The sequence below is a fragment of the Panthera uncia genome (genome assembly GCF_023721935.1).
Source record: "Panthera uncia isolate 11264 chromosome C1 unlocalized genomic scaffold, Puncia_PCG_1.0 HiC_scaffold_4, whole genome shotgun sequence".
Lineage (NCBI taxonomy): Eukaryota > Metazoa > Chordata > Mammalia > Carnivora > Felidae > Panthera > Panthera uncia.
In genome coordinates this window covers 55,101,200-55,121,191 of record NW_026057585.1, presented here as the reverse complement: position 1 = coordinate 55,121,191, position 19,992 = coordinate 55,101,200, and the positions used below count along the sequence as shown (strand labels likewise).

General features: G+C 37.0%; 1 protein-coding gene and 1 long non-coding RNA gene across 4 annotated transcripts in view; one reads left to right on the top strand and one right to left on the bottom strand.

The window, feature by feature from the left end:
• The window catches only part of PATJ (PATJ crumbs cell polarity complex component), a 364,021-nt gene that overhangs the window by 81,607 nt on the left and 262,422 nt on the right, over positions 1-19,992 (top strand). The gene's annotated exons all lie outside the window — the stretch shown is intronic.
• Positions 1-19,992, bottom strand: part of LOC125913447 (uncharacterized) — a 35,202-nt gene that overhangs the window by 12,346 nt on the left and 2,864 nt on the right. Inside the window, exons 2-3 of the long non-coding RNA XR_007455029.1 lie at positions 19,293-19,346; positions 9,428-9,538 (exon numbers count right to left, since the gene is read on the bottom strand). This is a non-coding gene — a long non-coding RNA (uncharacterized LOC125913447). The remainder of the gene's footprint in view (positions 1-9,427; positions 9,539-19,292; positions 19,347-19,992) is intronic.

The following is a 19,992-nucleotide window of genomic DNA, read 5'->3' as shown; positions in this document are numbered from 1 at the left end:
AGAATTTAACCTCTAGTTAACAGAAGAATTCTTTTAGCAGTTCTGAGCTTTACACTTAAAAATAGTTCCAAATATGGAAAATTTCTTTCTTTACCACATTCCTGTAGGTATGACATGTAGCATACTTTGGTTTTTTGAAATTTATTTTTATTTATAAAATTCTAGGGGCACCTGGGTGACTCAATCAGTTAAGCATTGGACTCTTAATTTCGGCTCAGATCGTAGTCTCACAGTTGTCAGATTGAGCCCCATGTGGGCTCTGTGCTGGGCATGGAGGCTGCTGCTTAGAATTCTCTCCTCTCTCTTTCTGTCCCACCCTTGCTTGTGCACGCTCTCTGTCTCTTTCTCTCTCTATCTCTCAGAAAAAAAAATGCTTACATATAAATGCCAATGAGGGGTACCTGCCTGGGTGGCTCAGTCGGTTAAATGTCTGACTCTCGATTTCAGCTCAGAGCATAATCTCACAGTTGATGAGTTCGAGCCCTGTATTGGGCTCTATGCTCACTGTGTGGAACCTGCTTGGGATTCTCTCTCTCCCTCCCTGCTCCCCCCTCCCCCCACCCCACTCTGCTGCTCTCCCACTTGTGTATTCTCTCTCTCTCTCTCTCTCTCTCTCTCTCTCTCAAAATAAACTTAAAAAATAAAATAAAATTCTAGGTTTTTCCCCCATCTTCCTCATAATCATCGTTACATATACAGACATTTCTCTACAAATTATATAAAGTAATTTTGCTGCAAAAGAAGTGTTAGATACTCCTTTTGCCTTTGTGCTTCTCAGAGAACTGATGGAAAAATATTTCATTTTTGAAATGCTACTTTGATTCATATTAAAGTGCTCAGCTTATTTACTTCTGTAGCTAACCCTTGGGAGAAAAAACATTCAATCTTGAACTGAACTTTTTTCTTAAGTCCATTTACTTACAGCTGTATTCGGCACGTTTTCACCATTTGTCAGTGGTATGTAGAACTATTAAACACTATGACATTTAGATGACACATAAACACAATTTAAAATTTGGTTTGGGGCAAGTTAATTAATTGGTTATATTGTCTCTTGTTGTAATTAGGTAATAAATTCTAAAGTTCAAACATTTTTTGCAAGGCCAGGTGAAGGTGTAGCAAAAGTCATGAAAGGCCATGTTCCTGGCTATTATTGTATTTAATATATCCTGTATGAATTTATTAGGTAGCTGAATAGGACCAATGCAAACCCACCCCCATCCCATTCTCCCTCTTAGTACATTTAGAATAAGAATACCGTAGAAACATTTTGGCCACCAGAGGAAAGTTTTAGGACAGTGGGAGAGCTTCCCGGTGGTAAAGGACTGCATTAGCAATATTGAAGAGATTGAAAATTTACTTTGCAATAGTAATTTCTCACCAGTTTTTCTCTAGAATAGTAAGAACTTTCTCAAGAACCTGACTAAATGATATACAGCATCTGTTGTACTGGTACTTACGCAATTTCTTCATCTATAAAATGGGGATAATGTCTAGCTCAAAGGATTGGTGTGGATTAAGTAAATTAATGTGTAAAGAAGTGGGAAATGTTAACATTACAATGGGTATATGAATATCGATAATCATCCAACTTAGAAAATAAACTACAGAAGTCTTGATATTGTCCTTTAATATATAGCCGTACTACAATATATTTGTACTGTCAATTTTTAGCCATCTATTTAGGAAAATTAATAAGTAGATGCCTTTGTTTAGTGAAGTCTAAATTTAATTGTAAAATTATATTCTAAAATGCAGCCAACTCTTGATAAACCATATGTGAATTATCCAATTGTGGATTATTGGCCAGCAATTTGCTTTTTACATAAATTGAACTGAACCTTAGGAAAAGATGAGCGAGCAGATAAAGGATGCTGAATTGGCCATGGAACTATGGGGTGGCTTCCTGGATAGGTGAAAGTCTGGAAATGCAAAGTGGAAATACATTTTCATGAAAGCCATTTAAAACAGATTGGGACAAAGCAAAAGGAGATAGTGACAGGGAAGACATCGTAAATGTGATTCAGGTGGTAAGCCTCCTCATTAGATTTTAAGATAAAGTGATACTAGCTTTATTGGCTGGGATTTGAATGGAGGTAGGATATTTATTAGTTTCAAATATTTCTAGGCACTACTCCATGTAGTGGCTAGTTAAAATCCTGTCCTATATGTGTACCATGTTAGAAGGGTCATTTGTCACTATAATATTATATCTTGTAAGATAGTGCCATGGAAAACAGTGATGTGCCTAATTTATCAAGAACATGAATATAATGGCTTAACTGTATACTCTGTTTCTAAGCAATATAAAACTTCAGAAATTTTTTATAATTTTTTATGGTATAATTTCTTGCCAGTTTCTAGATGTGGTTTACATATTGTGCTCGAGTTATCTTTGTCTCAATTGCGTAATGTCTTTATTCCTTGGAATCGTACTAATACTCATACTAATCCTAATATTAATACAACTAAAACTAATACAAATCCAGTAATAATCGCTAACGTTTACTGAGTGTTTACTGTTTGCTGGGCATTGTTCTGATTGTTTTACGTACGTATTCCTTGCAAGAACCCTATGGACTAGGTGCTATTATTATTTATTTTTTTAATGTTTTATTTATTTTTGAGAGAGAGAAAGAGACAGAGCATGAGTAGTGGAGGTGAAAAGAGAGGGAGACACAGAATCTGAAGCAGGCTCCAGGGTTTGAGCTGTCAGCACAGAGCCCAATGCTGGACTCAAACCCACGAACCATGAGATCATGACCTGAACTGAAGTCAGACGCCTAACCAACTGAGCCATCCAGATGTCCCATGACTTTTTTTTTTAATGTTTATTTATTTTTGAGAGAGAGAGAGAGAGAGAGCATGAGCAGGGGAGGGGCAGAGAGGGAAGGAGACACAGAATCTGAAGCAGGCTCCAGGCTCTGAGCTGTCAGTACAGAGCCCGACACGGGGCTTGAACTCATGAACCATGAGATCGTGACCTGAGCCTAAGTTGGATGCTCAACTGACTGAGCCACCAAGGTGTCCCAAGAGTAGGTGCTATTATCCTCATTTTTGAAGTGAGGAACCTGAGGCACAGAGAGGTTACATAACTAGTCCAAGTTCATACAGCTAGTATGTGGCAGAACTAGAATTTGAACTCAAGCAGTTGGCTCCCAGAATCTATGCTTTTAGCTACCATATTATGCTGTTCCTTTCATGATGCATGCATTTTATTACAGGAGATCTTTGGACTAAATTTATTACAGCAGATCTTCCTGTTTTTCCAGCTTGCAAAAAAAATTTCATATCTTAAAGACAAGTTGCTAGATAGTATTCTCATTTTTAATGCTTATCTGGAAGTTTAGTAAGTATTAAAAATTAATATAGTGTCCTCATACACATTTTCTAAGAGCTAGTGTTTATTGTTTCCAATGAAAATAATTACAAATTTAAGTATCCTAAATTAGTGCTACTAATTTGTTGTGGGCTAGTGTTCAATAATGAAGCAATTATTAGTAGTATGAGTCTGTAATTTTTAATTTCTACCAAAAATCTTGAAATAAATTTAGAATCATGTGGATTTCACCTTAGGTTGACCTTATGTATTAAAGACGGCAAGTGGATATTTTCTGGTGTTTTGATTTATGTTGAACTTCGAATAACCCCTCATGATTATAATTCACTGGAAATGTTTGACATTAGCCAATTTTTGAACATTAGCCATGATATTGCCATTCTTAGTACTTTTGAATTTCAGTGATTTAGAAGGTAAAATTTATTAACCAATAATTCTCCTTCCTCCCACATCCCAGTCCTCGTTTCTCTCCCCTCCTGATATGGACAGACTCAATTTTTGCCAAAGCCGATATTTTTAAAAGACTTTGGGTTTATCTCAGACTCTAAGATAGATAAAAATAGAAAGCATAATAGCACAGCCATTGAGAGGTGATTCACACATAAATACTGTTAGCAATATTTTAAAAAGTTGTTTGAAAGACCAAAGACGAATGATGATTCGTTAAAAATAATAGTGAAAATATTCCTCTGTATAAAAAAAAGATTAATTTTTCTTAACAGAAGAAATGGGTTATAAAGCCCAAAGAGTATGAATATGAATGACTATAGTATTGCTGAGTCTTGGATATGGTATGGCTTAGTGTTTGTTAGAAAAACTTAGTATGTAGTTTTTGCCTGACTTTTTCCTAACTCCATTAGATGAATTCTCTTTAAAAGATTTAAAAAGTTATAGGAAGAGATTGTGTAAATTTCATGTATTTGGCATTAAATTGGCTTTATTCTAAATTTTTTTAATGTTTATTATTTATTTTTGAAAGAGAGAGACCGAATGTGAGAAGGGGAGGGGGAGAGAAAGGAGACACAGAATCCTAAGTAGGCTCCAGGCTCTGAGCTGTCAGCACAGAGCCTGATGCAGGGCTCGAACTTACCGTGAGATCATAACCTGGGCCAAAGTTGAACACTCCATTGACTGCGCCACTCAGGTGCCCCTAAATTGGCTTTTTTCTTATATGTGCAACAGAATGACTTCCTCTGAACGTAAGGAATGTTTTTAAAATAAGTGATACATACATATGGCATAAAAATTCAAAGTACATAACGGTATCCTGTGAAAAGTAAGTCTACCTCTGACCATAGTCCCTTCACTTCTCCTAGATAAAAACTCCTGTTTTTCTTGTCTATCTTTTCAGAGATATATTATACATACAAAGTAATAAAAGTAGTAGTTTAAAAAAAATTTTTTTTACATATAAATGGAGTATGTCAAACATACTTTAAGCACATTGTGTTTTATCTCAGTTATATGTTCTTTCATTTTGGTATTTATAGATCTATGTAATTCTTTTTAATAACTGCATAGTATATTATTATTGATGTATAGTAATTTATTTAACCAATCTCCTGTACCTATTTAGTGGGCATTTCAAATGTAGCTATAGTGGATATCCTTGTCATACTCTTTTGTAAAAAGGTGGGGATGATTCTTAGGATGAATTCCTAGAATTACTCATCAAAAGAGCACATATCTTTTAAATTTTGGTACATTTTTACTAAATTGCTTGCATATAACCATTTGTGAGACTCCTATGTATTTAGACTACTTAAAATTGATGCCTTCTTATGTAGTGTCATTTCTTTAATTAGATAATTCTCTGGAAAACAAAGTCTAAGCAGGTGCCTAATTCATGAATTTGCTAATGATTTTCCATGCTATGGACAGATTAATAAGTGATAGCAATGTATAACTATTCATTTTGTTTCGACTTTATATTGGCAGTAATTAATTGTTGTATTTACTTTAAAAAATTTTAATGTTTATTTATTTTTGAGAGAGAAACAACGTGAGTGGGAGAGGGGCAGAAAGAGAGAGAGAGAGAGAGAGAGAGAGAGAGACACACACACACACACACACACACACACACACACACACACACAGAATCCAAAGCAGGCTTCAGGCTCTGAGCTGTCAGCATGGAGCCTGACCTGGGGCTCGAACTCATGAACTGTGAGATCATGACATGAGCTCCGGTCGGACGCTTAACTGACTGAGCCATCCAGGCATCCCGGCAGTAATTAATTTATTGGTTTTTGAAGCTAAGGGCATAAATGGTTTATATTCATACAATGCTGCTAGTGCCCAAAAGTCTATTCCTATTTCTTCTATCAGTTTTAATCTTGTTTATGAGAAAACTTGAGTTTATAAAGAGAAGCAATTAAGGATTTTAATTTTTGCTATTTTAGGTGAATGCTGTTAAGAATACATAGTGTTCACTAACTTGTGGAAGTCCAGTATCTTTGTGTTCTTATTAGGCGATTAGTTCATAGACTTTAAGATATAGAATTAGATAGGTATCAACATAATTTTAACATATAATACAGCCTATGTTAGTAATATTAAAAAGCCAATTACAAACCTACACTAATTCCAGAATCTAAGACACGGAGGATATACTATATAGCTACACTTTCATGCTCAAGGGATCTCATAACATGGACACCAATATCTTGTTGATTTTTTCTTTTGTTGCTTATGTCTTTTTTTTTAAAAAGGAGTTCTTTGGGTTTACTTCACCCAGGTAGGATTAAGACAGTAAGACTGAGAAAAATGCCATCAATCTGCTACTAATGGTCGTATACATGTTCTCATAAATATATCCTCCTATAGCTTGCTGTTGAACAAACCACACATCTGCATTTAAAGGTCACTTTTGCTTAATGGAACTTGGGACTGATAAAGGCTATTCTGTGCTCATCCCTGATTCCTGTCCACATTTATTTTTATTAACATCAAAGTACTGTAAGCTTCAGTGCCAACTGGGGTGAAGATTTCTTTTCACAGAGGATTTGCTCCCTTTCCCTCTATGGGAAAGTTCTGTATCCTTTAAATCATTTTAAGCTGCTTCATTTGAAAAATAATTCTTAGTAGTGTGTTCATGGAGTGGATTGATTGTGGCTAGTGGGGAAATTCTCTCATGGCTTAAAGATTGCTTTTCAAGCCTGCGAAGTGGGTGAATGAAGGGAGCCCACTCCTGGTGTGTGGAGTTTGTACTGTGCTCAGGATGATGACTGACTTCCAAAAACCACAGTTCAGCAAGACTAAAGGCATCAGGAGACCAGAAGCCACTTAATAAGAGATCAAAGAGGCTGTGTGTATATCAGCTTGAAATCCAGATAGTACAGATCAAAAGCTTGCCTTAGCGAGGCAGCTGCAGGGGGATGAAGTTAGCAGGAGGCCCCAAAGATCTTAAGTCAGGCCTGATGTTGAACTTTACGGGAATTTCATGGCTCCTCTGGAATACGAATTTGGAGGAAAAAAAAAAAAAAAAAAAAAAAAAAAGTCCCATTGTGTCTAATGGTGGGGAGAGAGAATAGAGGGCAGGGAGCAAATGCTCATCAGCTGGTTGGTGCTTTCTAATAGGGTGGCTCCCCTTTTAACAAATGTTTCTGCTTTGTACTAGAAGGCAATGCTGAGGAGGAGGAGATCCTGTAAATGGATCCTGTAAATGGTATATTTGTCGTATTACCTTTCATGAGTATTTCACAAATAGCCGAAGTGTTTATGAAACAACCACAGAGAGCTGATTTACTGCAAAACCTGGTAATTACATCTATCTTGTGAAATGCTGAACATATTCCAGGAAGTTAGTGGATATCAGTCTAGCTATGTATCTGTTTCCCATGTAATTAAAAGCAGAATAATAACTCAAGAAACAATGTTGGTCTAAAGAAGAAAATCGTTCTTCAGAGCTATTTCATGCCCCGTCTTCCCCTGCCTCTGTGTGTGGGTGTCTTGTAGAAGTCCTCACTTGGTTGTGATGTCAGCTTTGAGAGCCATGGCAGTAGGTGACCGTCATAGCCCTTCCTAGAGCAGAAAGAGTGAATCAAAAACACCAACAGGTATTGAGAATCTGTTTTCCCAAGGCATGGTGATTTGTACTGCTCTGCCCTGTGTGTGGGTGTCATTTGGAGCCAGGCAGTGATCCAGAGAAGCCATGCTATTCCCAGTGAGGGCTGGGAAGTGTGCTGCCTCCTTCTGGTACCAAAGGCCTAATTTGTTAATGACGCATGAAAGGGGATTGGCTGCCTGATCTTTACATACCATTTTCTAGGGCTCAGGTTTCCCTTTCAACTGTTCCCTTCGTATTTTACTTTAGTCAGATGTTACATTCACCCGTATGCCACTGTGAACACATAGGATGGTTAACAGCACTAGCTTAGGAGTCAGGACCAGGATTTTCATTCTGGCTGTGACTCCCTAGGACTTTGGACAGGCTTGTTAGTCTTCCTTATTCTCAGTTTACTAAAATAATGATCTCTAAGATAGAAATCGTATTTGCCTTATAAAGTTATAAATATTAAATAAAAGATGTATATAAATGCCCACACTTTCTAGGCATAAAATAATGTTACCAGTTACTGAAAAATGATGACGATTCTAAAACATAGAATCTGAGCACACAGTGACTATACCTGTTACTCATTGTCTCCCTCAAAAAAAAAATTATTGTTCAGGGGCACCCGAGTGGCCCAGTTGGTTAAGTGGCTGACTTTGGCTCAGGTCATGATCTCACTGCTCGTGAGTTCAAGCCCCGTAAGCCCCATGTCAGAATCTGCTATGAGCGCAGAGCCTGCTTCAGATCCTCTGTCTCCCTCTCTCTGTCCCTTCCCCGCTCTCACATGCGTGCTCGCTCTCTTTCTTTCAAAAATAAATAAACATTTAAAAAAAGTGTCCATTTAGTATGACCTAGTATGGGGTATATAAAGATGAAAAGAGATATTAAAGAACTTTAACAAATATATATTGAGTATCTTCTATGGCAGGCACTGTTCTAGACAGGAAGAAGATAGTAGTGAACAAAGTAAATCATAGACTCCGTGTTCTCATGGAATTTAAATTCAATCGGGAGTAGACAGTCAGTGGATAAATAAACATGTTAAATATAATAAAGGGAACAGACTTGAGAACAACTCTGTATAATACATTATGGTTTTAGCAGTGCTGGAAGTAAGACTAAGACTCTGTGATGATTGTTTCTTAGGATTCAGAGGGGCCTCACAGGGAACTGAGGTATGCCTTGTAGACAAACAGGTTGTGGACACTCCAGGCACAGAAATTTCCTGTCCTAGAATTGATTACTTGGTCCTTATTTCAAGTCTTTTTTTCTTTAGTATCTGTTAACTATCTAAATTTGTGAGTTTTATTCCTTTTAATGAAAAATCCTTTGAGAAACTTTGTGTTCTCATATTTTATATGAAAAACAGGACTCACATTTCACATGGTAAAAATAGCAATTATGAATTATGTACTGCTTACTCTGTGTTGCACATTAAGGCCTCGATATACACATAAACTGATTTAATCATCCCTACCACCCCATGAGGTAGGTCCTGTAATCATCTTCATTTTATGACTTAGGAAAATGGCAAGAGGTTAAGGAATTTGCTCAGGATCACCCAATTAGTGGGTGGAGCTGGGCTCCTAAGTCTGTGCTCTAGTAGTGTGATAGGAACAACATTGATTCTTCATGACTGTGGTTTAACACAATGATGAAAGACAAAAAAATTTCCAGTTGTCTTTCCAGAGAAAAATACTTACTACAATTCCAAAAGATTTACTTGAGATCATTTCTGAATCTTGCGGTCCCTCGCCTCTACTCTTCCCACCTGGCCTGTGCTTTTGAGACCTGGCGGCTTTCTTACCACCAGAGAGTGCAAACTATGTGTTGCATCCTAGATTTTCCAGCAGGACTCTGTGGCCTTTTTTCCTGAACAGTTTCAGAGTTGGCAAAGTTTTATTCTGCACGTTGCATGCTACATACTACAGAGTATTGGTTGCCCTTTCAAGGATTAAAAAAAAATCACAGAATTTTTTCTCAAGAGTGAATGGCATCCTGTGTCCTTGCTATGGCTATGCTTGTCAGCATACCTCCCAGCCTGGAGACGGCTCCTGTCTTTCAGTGTCTGCTTCAAGAGAGAAGGAGGGCTGAGGATGCTGTGCTGCTCTGAGCTTCTCTTTTGATGCAGAGATCTTCGTAACCTGGAGAGTGTAGGGTCAGCTCTTTATTTCCGTGTGTTACCACATAAGCATCATATCACAAATAGTTCAGTAGTTGATAGAACTGTTGGTTTAAATCACACATGCTCAGTTGAATTTAGAAGACTGTAAACTCAGTGATAATTGTTAACTCCTCAATCTCCTATTTCCTACTGACTTCTCCATCATCATCTTCACAGTGATAACCATAGAATAGGATTAGCGCTTATGAAGTGCTTGTTGTGGACGTATAAAGTCCCTTATGTGACCTGTGTCATTTAATGCTTTGCACAACTCTATGAAATCTGTACTGTTGTTCTTCCCAGTTACAGACGAGAAACCCAAGTCTCAGCTAGTATTTCTAAATGCTTAAGCTGAGAATGATTTGTATGGAAAATGAAAATAAATTCCAAAATTAACATTAGAAAAGCTTTTACAAATTTTATGTGTCTATACTTGCCCTGCATCATAGTAGCTTTCAATTTCTGTAGTTTTTTCCTTGGATGATATTGCAATATTTATTTATAAATTCATTTTCTACTTAGAAAATTTTTTGTAAAATAGACATATCATAAAATTTACCATCTTAACCATTTTTAAGTGTGCAGTCCCATAATGTGAAGTATATTCACATTTCAACCAATGGCATTTTTTTTCAACTACTGTGATTTTAATAGAGGGTATGAGTCTGTACTTGAGTACTACTGTCTGCCTAGTGGACTTTCCAGACAAATGAGGGGACTTACAGATAAAGAACATTTGTGTGGCTGATTTTGTTTTATTTTCCTTAAAACCAGCAAAAGTCCTGGGCCAGGAGTGAATGGGAAACAATTACAGCATGACAGAAAATTTTCAGTAGATGAAACCTTCAAGCAACAGATCTAATATCCAAGGAAAATATCTAATCAGAGACTAGAGGGGGATAAAAGAAAGCGATAGTCTTCAAGAAGCAATTTCCATGGGACTCCTGGTTGAACCATTTAAATTATTATAGGGCTTAAAATAGACTTGAAGTACCAAGCTGTGCAGAATAAAATTATGTGCAAGCTTCTGTATTTTTTTTCCTGTTTGCAATATATTTTGAATTTTTAGCAAGTTTCTCTGTCCAGTTCTCTTTCATTGCACTTTTAATTGCCTCACATGCTGTGCTTACTGTGCTGCTCAGGGACTGTTTGGTTCTATGTATGATGCATGGAAAAATCTATTCTTAATGCCTAATGGTATTTAGGAAGTAATAAGACACAAGAAGCCAGGAACCATATCAGTTTAATCTATCTTGAGTGCACTGAATGTATTTTGTGGGTACTTTGAACACGATGGTGTTGCGGTAATTGGTACGATTAGTGTGATACTTGGCTATATTATAAAATAGTTAAAAATGGGATTAAATTCTAATAAGGTAGCTTGCCCATTATTCATCAAATCATTTATTTATTGCCTTGCATTCACTATAAATACATTTATTTCTCTTTCCTAAAAGTAAATGCTTAGCTTGTTGGTCAAATCAGAAGCTCTTTTAGTATAATTAATTACATCCCACTATCTTAAACCAGAACTATGTTAGTGATTTTAATTCAGGTAATAGTCCCTGACATGTCTTTGTTGCAATCGAAAAATCGCAAAGGGAAAAACATAAGTTGTTTTAAGATTCAACTTATTAAAAAAAAAAAGGCACATGTCATAAACATTTTGTCATATGTTTCGTTTTGATGGTACAATATCCAGGAAGTTAGATCTTATGTAGTCAGTGGCCTTTTTATGAGTTCTTAAAAGACCCCACTAACTGAAATTATACCATATTTGTGACCAGAGTGTACATCTTTTTCATTACTGAAGCTGTGTTTTGAATTAACTTCCATCATTCCCTACTTTTTACAGTGGTTTTCTGAATGTTTTGGTAGAAATTAATGACAAATTTGACTCAAGATACTCTGTCAAATTTAGTTACAGGATTTTGGAGTTGGGGAAACAGCTCCTAACTGTCATGTATCCAGTGTTCTCATTTTACAATTGAAGAAACTGACTCAGAGAAATGAACTTCTGAAACTATACACAGCCAGGCTGGCACCAAGCTGGGGCTCAAAACTTGTCCCCTGACCTCTAGTCCACACCCATCCTACCACTAGTGGATTGAATAGCTGTCTTCCTTGTCTTTCTCTCCTATGTATATTTTCTCCTTAAAAAAAAAAAAAACTTTGGATTCCTGTTTCCTGATTGACATTGCTCACAATGGAAATTTTAATTCATGCCAGCTGTACCTCAGAGCTTCTGCAGATCACTGTTTTTTTTTTCCTGTGTGTGTGTGTAAAATAAACTTTCCTTTGCCTTTTTTGTACCATTTGCTTCTTCTGCCTACCTCCAGGATGGAGAAGTTAGTGGTCTCCCTTTTAAATTTAATGGTTTCTTTCAGTGTTCTCCATTTTAGTAACTTCCTTGAGATCGTTGAAAACCTACTTATTTACATTTTAACTTAATACTCTTTTGAGATCAAAGATTTTTTTTTTTAATTTTTTTTTCAACGTTTTTTATTTATTTTTGGGACAGAGAGAGACAGAGCATGAACGGGGGAGGGGCAGAGAGAGAGGGAGACACAGAATCGGAAACAGGCTCCAGGCTCTGAGCCATCAGCCCAGAGCCTGACGCGGGGCTCGAACTCACGGACCGCGAGATCGTGACCTGGCTGAAGTCGGACGCTTAACCGACTGCGCCACCCAGGCGCCCCCAAAGATTTTTTTTAATGTTTCTTTTATTTATCTTGAAAGAGAAAGTGTGATCAGGGGAGGGGCAGAGAAAAAGAGAACCTCTAGCAGGTTCTGCACCATCAATGCAGAGCCCAATATGGGGCTCGATCTCATGAACAGAGAGATCATGCATGACCTGAGCCGAAATCAAGAGCTGGATGCTTAACCAACTGAACCACCCAGGTGCCCCTAATACTCTTTAGTTCAAATAATAATGGCCACATTTAAGAGTATGCTCTTCAAGAAACAAATATTTGCTGCTTGCTACTTTTATAGTTTTCTCTCAGTTGAACATTACTGATTTGGAACAATTCTCTGATCAAATATTTCATAGCTACCTATTTCATGTTATCCAGAAATTATGTAGATTCTTTAAAATTATCTTTGAAATATACTTCCTCACACTGATCTGAGTATTTGTGGAGTTAGGCTCAATAGCCTAATTCTGTGATAATGTATACCAAGACATTGAATTCATTGATTAGGATATCTGTTCATTTGTAGAGCACTTTCTATTTCATAATTATTTAGGTTGTATTCCTAGTCTTTTTTTTTTTTTTTAATCATTTCATTTTGATGAAGGACTCCAGTAATATGGGAGAGCGGTTATTTTGGTGTGGTGAGCTGTACAGCAGCAAAGAACTTTAATAATTAAACTACTTAGAGTAATTAAATGTAGGATTAAGACTATATGACTTAACCATATTTCCTCTCATGAGTTTACATAGGCCAATTTTATATTTTAATATACTGTACTCAGTTAACAGTGTCAAAATTATCAAAGGTAAAGCAATTTATACACATTTTGAAAATTATTGAAATGTAGTTGACATACAGTGTTATGTTTCAGGTGTACAATAGAGTGATTTGCCAATTCTGTACATTATTTATTGCTCATCATGATAATCGTAGTCACCATCTGACTCCATACAACAATATTACTGACTGAATATATTCCCTATGCTGTACTTTTTGTTTTTGTGACGTATTTGTTTTATAACTAACTGGAAGTTTGTATCTCTTAATCCCCTTCACCTATTTCACTGATCTTCCTTCCTACCTCCCATCTGGCAACCACAAGTTCTCTGTATTTGACAGCCTGTTTGTTTAATTTGTTTTTTAGATTCTACCTATAAGTGAAATCATATGGCATCTGTCTTTCTGTGTCTCACTTATTTCACTTAGCATAATGCCATCCATGTTGTTGAAAATGGCAAGGTTTCATTCTGTTTAATGGCTGAGTAATATTCCACTGTATATATATACCACATTTGCTTTATTCATTCATCTATTGATGGACACTTGAGTTGCTTCCATATGTTGGCTGTTGTAAATCCTGGCAATGGGATTAGGGTATTTATTTTTAATTTTTTGAGGAACCTCCATACTGTTTTCCACAGTGGTTGCACCAATTTATATTCCCACCAACAGTGCATGAGGGTTTCCTTTTCTCTACATCCTTGCCAACACTTGTCACTTCTCATCTTTTCGATACTAGTCATTCTGACCAGGGTAGGATGATATTTCATTGTAGCTTTGATTTTCATTTGCCTAGTTATTAGTGATATTGAGCATCTTTTCCTGTGTCTGTTGGCCATCTGTATATGTTTTTTAGGAAAATGTTCAGGTCCTCTATCCATTTTTTAGTCAGTTTCTTTTTGGTGTTGAGTTGTGTAAGTTACATATTTTGGATATTAACCCCTTATCAGATATATCATTTGCAAACACTTTCTCCCATTTGCTAGGTTGCCTTTTGTTTTGTTGATTATTTTTTTTGCTGTGCTGAAGTTTTTCATTCTGGTATAGTCCCAATAGTTTGTTTTTAGTTTTGCTTTCTCTTGCCTGAGGAGATATACCCATAAATACGTTGGTAACGCTGATGTTTAAGAGATTACTGCCTGTGTTTTAAGAGTTTTATGGTTTTGGGTCTCACATTTAGATTTAATCCCTTTTGAATTTATTTTGTGTATGGTGTAAGAAAGCAGTCCTTTCATAGAGCATGTAACTGTCCAGTTTTCCCAGCACCATTTATTGAAAAGACCATCTTTTCCCAATTGTATATTCTTGCAGCTTTTGTCTAGATTAATTGGCCATATAAGCATGGGTGTATTTCTGGGCTCTCTGTCCTGTTCCATTGATCTATTAGACACAGGTTTTTATCTGAAATAAAATATGCTCTTTCTCAATACCATTCTACTATAAAAATTCATATTCCATTTCCTTAATGCTTTTAAAAGTTAGGGTGTTAAATATAGAATTAAAAAATAATCAAAAAGTTGTTCTTTATTTTGAATTCATGTAGTAAGGTCATTGTTTACACCTTGATATCTATTTTTCTGCATTGGAGTAATACCACAAAGCATATACATGTTAAATGTCAGAATAGTCCAGGGTATACGTCTCATGTTCCTCTTTAAAAAAATACCTCTTACTGATGCACTGGCCAATTTTATTAAATGTGACCACTTTTCTTGTTTATTTCTTCTCTCTAACATTCCCTGCTCCATGCCTTTCCAGTGAGCTTGCCGTCGCTGCTTGCTTGTATTGGTAGTTTTGCTTATGTGACAGCTTCATGGCTAGAGCTCCCCACATCTTCAGGTTGATAGCCGTCTCTCACAGAGCCTACATTTCAACTGAGCCACCATTCTGCCCCAGGTGATGCCCCTGCACCTTGCCTTATCTTATGTGAACTCTGATCTCTTTGATCTGTGGGAAGGTACACAAATATTCATATACTATATTTTATAGACATTGTAGAAACTTGGAATCCTATCCATTTGGGCATAATTATTGTCACATGTATGTATCCCTTCATGTAAAGGTGTCTTCAGGTCACCAAATGAATGGATTCTTGAGAAAGTAGGTATAAATTAAAATTTGGCAAACAAATACATGTTTTATTTGTACATGGCAGCCAAGCTCTACATTCTGTGCTAAACTAACTTCATCAACTAGGTACTGGTATATAAACCTGTAGTGGCCAAGTGTCATACGTAAGGGCCTCAGTTTACACACTTTGGCAAGGTAATAAATATATCTTCTATCAATTTGCCTTTTCAGTACTAATTCGTTTGGCAAGTACTTGAAGATAGGGAAGCTGCATCACTTAGTGGCTAAGAGTGTAAACCCTGGAACTTTACCAGGTGGTTTAAATTCTGCCTCTGCCATTTCTCAACTGTGCGCCTTGGGTACTTTTCCTCTTAGTTTTCTCATCCTGAAAGTAGGGATAATAATGATACTTACCTCATGGTGGTGTGAAGGTTAATAAATGAATTCTAGTAAGATTCCTAGAACATTTCTGGCATGGCAAACACTCAGTAAGTGCTAACCATTGTTGTTCCTATTCATATATGATGAGATGTGGCTTTTGCCTTTGACTTAACAGTCCAGTGAGGAGAGAGAGGGTAAATAGTTTGCCATTCAATATCTCAACTACTATTCAGTACCTTCCATATGGCATTCACTTTAGTAGGTCCTGGAAATAAAGCAGCTAATAAGTAAACACACCCTCACTCTCATGAAGCTTATTTTTAATAGATAAGACAGTTAAAATAATTTCTGAAAAATGCCAGAAGTGTTATAATAGAGAAAATGCAAGGTGCCATGGATACATCTAACAAGCAGGAGACCCAACTTATTTTAAGAGATATGGGACAATAAGGAAAACTATATTATGACAAATGCTGTATGGAAGTCCTCTTCTAGAATTAGGGGATCACAAGAGGAGAAAGTCAGGGAAGGCTTCCCATTGGTGGAAACACTTGAGTGGACTCTGATGGTGAAAAGGTAGATAAGTGGCAGTGGAGCAGGGAAAGTATTCCTGGCAGATGGAATGGTTTGTCGGATGTCAGGCAACGTATCAAAGCATTTCACAGTCGCTGGATTTCAGTAGTTCTGTATCTTTGGGACGATGTGCGAAGCAAATGGAAATGGGCAGTCTCACGTTTAGGGAGAGCGATAGGAGCCTAGACTCCTCTGCACATCTGAAGGAATTGCTCTCACAAGCAGTTAAGACGTGGTCCGAAGGCAACTGAGTGTCACTGAAGTGTTTCAAATAGAGAAGAAATTATGACCACATTTTAAATTTAATTTTTATTTATTTTTTAAAATATTTATGTTTGAGGGGGAGAGAGAGCAAGAGCAAGTGAGGAAGGGAAGGGCAGAGAGAGGAGGACAGAGGATCCAGAGCAGGCTCCACATTGACAGCAGACAGCCCCATGCAGGACTCAAACTCACAAACTGCAAGATCACGACCTGAGCCGCAGCCAGACGCTAACCAACTGACCACCCAGGCGCCCCTCATCACATTTTTATTGTTAAAGATCATTCTTTTATTTCTGTGGAAAATAAACTGATGGGAGCAAGAGTGGAGACAGTGAGACAAACAGTTGCAGAGGCAAGAAATAATGAGAAGCTGAACCAACTTAGTTGTGGCGGAAATGGAGAGAAAGGGTCAGGTAGAAAAGATAGAAGTTCAAATTGACATGCCTTAGCTAGCAACTCAGTTGAGGGGTTAGGGGAGAGGGATTAAGTGAGTGCTTGGGTAAATGGTAATGCGAGTCAGGGATTATGGGAGGAGAGAAGTCTGTCAACTTGGATTTCCCCCAACATGGAAACATCCTGTGTTTATAACATCAAACATTAGCATCACTTCAAGAAACCTCAAAAATTCTTATGTGCACTTTTCTTCAGGCAGGCACAGTGATTGTATGCACTTATGAGACCGGGTATTTGGATTCTCAGGATTTCATTGCTAAATAGTGAGAAGAATTCAAGTCAGATCTCCTGTCTTGGTCTGGCATTCTGAGGGAAGTTAGCTGTCCTTAACTGATTGTCAGAGTTTGCTAATATTTTTAAGAGCTGTAGGGGACAAGTTTCATAAATGGTTAAGTTGAAGCAAGCATATGGAATACTGTTATAATGTGTATAATAATATAAGGCTTTTGAAGAAAGAAGAACCAAATCCTTCAGAAGAGAGTAGTTGTCATAGTAAAAGATGCTGTTTCTTGTGTTCTGTGATTGGTCTTTAGTGCCCTCTATTGACTGCTTAGTCTAAAACAATGTCTTGATTTTGGAAGACCATGTTCCTTGCAGTGTTATTTACCAAAATAGGAAGAATCAGAGGTTTTAAAATTATGATAAATGGTCATAAGAACTGATGGGAACTTAAAAAAATTTTACATGGGGTCTCAAAGTTGGGTAGAGGTCTTTAGAAACAACCGTTATAACATTTTGTTTGCTACAACATGGGTATGATACTGTGGGCTAGATTTTTCAGAAAACAGACCTTTCTGATGATGAGTAGCCTAAATCAGGCTGGTTTTTAAGCATTTTTAATGCAGCGAAGCCTCAAGGACAGCAGTCACCCCAGTAGGCAGTAGCAGCTGCTGTTTTTCCATAGGGCGGCTGCTGCATGTGATGCCCCATGAAAGGAAATGACTGTTACTCATTAAAGCAACTTCATTCGGCTACATAGGAAATCACACAGTTAGAAAAGTCATCACAGAAAATGAAATAGTGATTATGCATAATGGGGCATCTTCAGAAATGGATGGCTTTTTTTTTTTTTTTTTTTTAAATGACAAAGACGCTGCCATTGGGTTCACTCCTCCAGGAAAAGCAGTGGTAGATTGGACTTAGTGTTCAGAATAACTAGAGGTCTAAGCCTGAATAAATTTTAGTAAGGAAGCATACCTGGTACTAGCTTGAGGTCTAAAGAAGACTGCGCTTTGTATAAATGAATGCTCACCACGACTTTTCTGTAATAAGGCAAATGTGTTAATCATTCTATTTCTATGATTTCCTGGTTAATCTTTCTTTCAAATGTTTCTGATTATCATTTCAGCTGGTTGCATTTTGAAAACCTGTTCACCCAGTTGAGGTTAAAAATAGTACTTTCTGATTTGGTGTTCTATGACTCTGCAAGAGATTGCTCACGCCAACCTAGTGAAATCACTTATTTGCTTTTGGTATATTTTACTGTTGCAGTTTTCCCTAAGAAAGTTTAGTAATTATTAAAATGAAGTAATGCTAGCTGCTTTCTGGCATTTCATGAGAGGAATATGCTATTATGTAGTTTCCCTTCCCCCCTAATAAAAAAGCCTTTCATCATAAACTGACATCCTAAATGAAGGACATAATTGTACAGCTTATTTATTAGTGTGTCAGACTTAAAATGTAATGGTTTCATATTTCAGAATGAAAAGTGTGTTGTGATTCATGGTTGCCGGTGACAAAACAGACAGCTCTTTTATATCTGCACTGATTGCCTGCTGATATACCACTGTACTTTTTTTTTTTGTTCTTTTCTCTTCTCTTCCTATGCAATAGCTCCCTCTACTTGAAAATATTGGTGTAATTATAGTTTAGCACTATGTACTTTATTAGTGAGTACTCATGACTATTTTTACTTTCAGTCCTTTTCCTATATATGAGGTGTTCTACATCAGGGCATGTTAGAAATTTACCAAGAGTATCTTGACCTTGGAGCAGAAAAGCAAGGTTAAGGAGAGTAATGACAGTTATGTTTGAAGGCATTTTTCAAGGAATTAGCTGTGTGGCTTTTGTTGATTTAAACATGATATATTTGGTTAAAATTCCATATAGTACTTGAAAATGAACTCTGATGTCCAAAGCACAGAGGTATGGAAAACTGGATCAGAACACTTCAAAAGAACCATCAGTCATATCAAACTGACAAAGCCTGGAACTTGGCAAATTCTCACTTTGCTAATTCCTGAGCCTTCTGATTCTAACACAAAACATGACAGTTTCTCTTGTATTTGTCAGGAAGGGTTCAACAGTAGTAGAATCTCATGTTACTACATCTTGACTTTATGGAATAGTATGTGCATTATGAAACTGTAGAAACAAAATAGACAAGTGTCATGATTGGGATTTATTTTTTCTCTGTAGTACCATTATTTTAAAGTGGGGCAAGTGGCAGAGCCTGATGGTCTAGAGTAAGAACCTAGGAGCCAGACTGGCTGAGTTTGCATCCTAGCTCTGCTGCTTACCACGTGGGTAATCTTGGCAAGTTTCCTGAACTTTCCGAGCCTTAGTTTCCTCATCTGTAAAAACAGAGACAAGTGTTAGTGTAAAGCACTTTGAATAGAGCCTGGCACATAGTAAGTGTTGTATATGAGTGTCCGATAAAATAAAAAAATAATGGACTATAAACTGGTTATTAACCAAATGTATTTATTGAATGTCAACATTATCTTTAGTGCTGCTTAATAAAAAGAAAAACGGGGCCTTCCCAGTAGAGATTTTCACCTTGGTTTTGTTGACAAAGTGACGCTCATTTTCTTATATCAGAATAGTTCACACCTAGGGGTCCCTATATCATGTTATAGATTATAAATTATAATTATGTTATTTTTAATTTTTTTAACATTTATTTATTTTTGAGAGACAGGGAACACACAGAGGAGGGGCAGAGAGAGAGGGAGACACAGAATCTGAATCAGGCTCCAGGTTCTGAGCTGTCAGCACAGAGCCCGATGCGGGGCTCGAACTCACAAGCTGTGAGACCATAACCTGGGCTGAAGTCGGATGCCTAACTGACTGAGCCACCCAGGCGCCCCATAATTATGTTATTTTCAAAATACTTTTGTCATGCAGTTGGATATTCCATGGATTCCATGTCTGTTTTGAACTTCGTTGATTTAACAGGAGGATTTTATACTGGTGCAATACATAAAAATGAAGTATCAT